Source organism: Rutidosis leptorrhynchoides, chromosome 4, assembly GCF_046630445.1.
Source record: "Rutidosis leptorrhynchoides isolate AG116_Rl617_1_P2 chromosome 4, CSIRO_AGI_Rlap_v1, whole genome shotgun sequence".
Lineage (NCBI taxonomy): Eukaryota > Viridiplantae > Streptophyta > Magnoliopsida > Asterales > Asteraceae > Rutidosis > Rutidosis leptorrhynchoides.
Genome location: NC_092336.1, coordinates 617,182,590 through 617,186,979, shown reverse-complemented (window position 1 = coordinate 617,186,979; position 4,390 = coordinate 617,182,590).

The following is a 4,390-nucleotide window of genomic DNA, read 5'->3' as shown; positions in this document are numbered from 1 at the left end:
CGTTAAGTTCATACTTAGTAGCTAATATACAATTCAACTACTACAATTCTATATGAAAAACTGATTATAATAATATTTCGCGTTCAAACTTTTATACAATATTTTACAAACTTACAATACCGCTTATTTTACATAAAGCATGAAATATAGCACACAGTAACTTTGATACAAGATAGTTGTGAAGATAATTCTAGCTAGTACACAAGTCGTTCAGCAAAGGCAATAAAGACACGTAATTCATACGTCCAGAAACAAGTCATGCATTCTGGTTTTACTAGGACTACTTCCCATCCTTGGTCTTGTGGAACATAACCGTTATGGCCGTTGATAAGACAGCGTGTTGTAACGGCGCCAAAGGGACGAGGGTTATGTAATGACCAACAGTCTCGTAATAACCTAAAAACCTCATTTCTTACCCCAATTACCGACTCCGTCACTTGTGGGAACGTTTTGTTTAATAGTTGTAGCCCGATGTTCTTTTTCTCACTTTGGTGAGAAGCGAACATTACTAACCCGTAAGCATAGCATGCTTCTTCATGTTGCATGTTAGCCGCTTTTTCTAAATCACGAAGTCCTATATTCGGATATACTGAGTCAAAATAATTTCTTAACCCGTTGCGTAAAATAGCATTTAGGTTCCTCGCAATATATGCGTCAAAGTAAACACATCGTAACTTATGGGTTTCCCAATGTGATATCCCCCATCTTTCAAACGAAAGTCTCATATAAACCAAGACATTCTTGGAACGTTCTTCGAATGTCTTACAAACTGATTTTGCCGTAAATAGTTGTGCCGAAGAATTCTGACCGACTCTAGACAAGATTTCATCAATCATGTCTCCGGGTAGGTCTCTTAAAATATTGGGTTGTCTATTCATTTTGTGTTTTTAAACTGTAAAATAGACAAGAGTTAGATTCATAAAAAAAATTACTTATTAATACAAGCAATTTTTACATATATCATAAAGCATAAGCACACTATATTACATATATTACACCACACGAATACAACTATCTTATTCCGACTCGCTCGTTTCTTCTTCTTCGGTTTTGGTTCGTTTTGCCAAGTTTCTAGGGATATATGATGTTCCCCTAATACGAGCCGTCGTTTTCCACATTGGTTTAGAAAAACCTGGTGGTTTAGAGGTTCCCGGGTCATTGTTACAACTTAAGGGCTTCGGGGGTTGACGATACATATAAAGTTCATCGGGGTTGGAATTAGATTTCTCTATTTTTATGCCCTTTCCCTTATTATTTTCTTTTATCTTTTTAAATTTAGTTGGGGTAATTTCTATAACATCATCGGAATTCTCGTCGGAATCCGATTCATCGGAGAATTGGTAATCCTCCCAATATTTTGCCTCCTTGGCGGAAACACCATTGACCATAATTAACCTTGGTCGGTTGGTTGAGGATTTTCTTTTACTTAACCGTTTTATTATTTCCCCCACCGGTTCTATTTCCTCCTCCGGTTCCTCCTCTTCCGGTTCTGATTCTTCTTCCGGTTCCGACTCTTCTTCCGGTTCCTCTTCGGGAACTTGTGAATCAGTCCACGAATCATTCCAATTTACATTTGACTCTTCATTATTATTAGGTGAGTCAATGGGACTTGTTCTAGAGGTAGACATCTATCACATAATATCAAACGCGTTAAGAGATTAATATATCACATAATATCCACATGTTAAAAATATATAGTTTCCAACAAAATTTGTTAAGCAATCATTTTTCAAGTAAACACGGTCGAAGTCCAGACTCACTAATGCATCCTAACAAACTCGATAAGACACACTAATGCAAAATTTTGGTTCTCTAAGACCAACGCTCGGATACCAACTGAAATGTCCCGTTCTTATTGATTAAAAACGTTCCATATTAATTGATTTCGTTGCGAGGTTTTGACCTCTATATGAGACGTTTTTCAAAGACTGCATTCATTTTTAAAACGAACCATAACCTTTATTTCATAAATAAAGGTTTAAAAAGCTTTACGTAGATTATCAAATAATGATAATCTAAAATATCCTGTTTACACACGACCATTACATAATGGTTTACAATACAAATATGTTACATCGAAATTAGTTTCTTGAATGCAGTTTTTACACAATATCATACAAACATGGACTCCAAATCTTGTCCTTATTTTAGTATGCAACAGCGGAAGCTCTTAGTATTCACCTGAGAATAAACATGCTTTAAACGTCAACAAAAATGTTGGTGAGTTATAAGTTTAACCTATATATATCAAATCGTAACAATAGACCACAAGATTTCATATTTTAATACACATCCCATACATAGAGATAAAAATCATTCATATGATGAACACCTGGTAACCGACATTAACAAGATGCATATATAAGAATATTCCCATCATTCCGGGACACCCTTCGGATATGATATAAATTTCGAAGTACTAAAGCATCCGGTACTTTGGATGGGGTTTGTTAGGCCCAATAGATCTATCTTTAGGATTCGCGTCAATTAGGGTGTCTGTTCCCTAATTCTTAGATTACCAGACTTAATAAAAAGGGGCATATTCGATTTCGATAATTCAAACATAGAATGTAGTTTCACGTACTTGTGTCTATTTTGTAAATCATTTATAAAACATGCATGTATTCTCATCCCAAAAATATTAGATTTTAAAAGTGGGACTATAACTCACTTTCACAGATTTTTACTTCGTCGGGAAGTAAGACTTGGCCACTGGTTGATTCACGAACCTATAACAATATATACATATATATCAAAGTATGTTCAAAATATATTTACAACACTTTTAATACATTTTGATGTTTTAAGTTTATTAAGTCAGCTGTCCTCGTTAGTAACCTACAACTAGTTGTCCACAGTTAGATGTACATAAATAAATCGATAAATATTATCTTGAATCAATCCACGACCCAGTGTATACGTATCTCAGTATTGATCACAACTCAAACTATATATATTTTGGAATCAACCTCAACCCTGTATAGCTAACTCCAACATTCACATATAGAGTGTCTATGGTTGTTCCGAAATATATATAGATGTGTCGACATGATAGGTCGAAACATTGTATACATGTCTATGGTATCTCAAGATTACATAATATACAATACAAGTTGATTAAGTTATGGTTGGAATAGATTTGTTACCAATTTTCACGTAGCTAAAATGAGAAAAATTATCCAATCTTGTTTTACCCATAACTTCTTCATTTTAAATCCGTTTTGAGTGAATCAAATTGCTATGGTTTCACATTGAAATCTATTTTATGAATCTAAACAGAAAAAGTATAGGTTTATAGTCGGAAAAATAAGTTACAAGTCATTTTTGTAAAGGTAGTCATTTCAGTCGAAAGAACGACGTCTAGATGACCATTTTAGAAAACATACTTCCACTTTGAGTTTAACCATAATTTTTGGATATAGTTTCATGTTCATAATAAAAATCATTTTCCCAGAATAACAACTTTTAAATTAAAGTTTATAATAGTTTTAAATTAACTAACCCAAAACAGCCCGCGGTGTTACTACGACGGCGTAAATCCGGTTTTACGGTGTTTTTCGTGTTTCCAGGTTTTGAATCATTAAGTTAGCATATAATATAGATATAGAACATGTGTTTAGTTGATTTTAAAAGTTAAGTTAGAGGATTAACTTTTATTTGCGAACAAGTTTAGAATTAACTAAACTATGTTCTAGTGATTACAAGTTTAAACCTTCGAATAAGATAGCTTTATATGTATGAATCGAATGATGTTATGAACATCATTACTACCTCAAGTTCCTTGGATAAACCTACTGGAAATGAGAAAAATAGATCTAGCTTCAAAGGATCCTTGGATGGCTTGAAAGTTCTTGAAGCAGAATCATGACACGAAAACAATTTCAAGTAAGATTTCCACTCGAAATAAGATTGTTATAGTTATAGAAATTGAATTAAAGTTTGAATATGATTATTACCTTGTATTAGAAATATAACCTACTGTAAGTAACAAAGGTTTCTTGATCTTGGATGATTACTTGGAATGGATTTAGAAAACTTGGAAGTAAACTTGCAATCTTGGAAGTATTCTTGATTTTATGAAACTAGAACTTTTGGAATTTATGAAGAACACTTAGAACTTGAAGATAGAACTTGAGAGAGATCAATTAGATGAAGAAAATTGAAGAATGAAAGTGTTTGTAGGTGTTTTTGGTCGTTGGTGTATGGATTAGATATAAAGGATATGTAATTTTGTTTTCATGTAAATAAGTCATGAATGATTACTCATATTTTTGTAATTTTATGAGATATTTCATGCTAGTTGCCAAATGATGGTTCCCACATGTGTTAGGTGACTCACATGGGCTGCTAAGAGCTGATCATTTGAGTGTATATACCAATAGTACATACA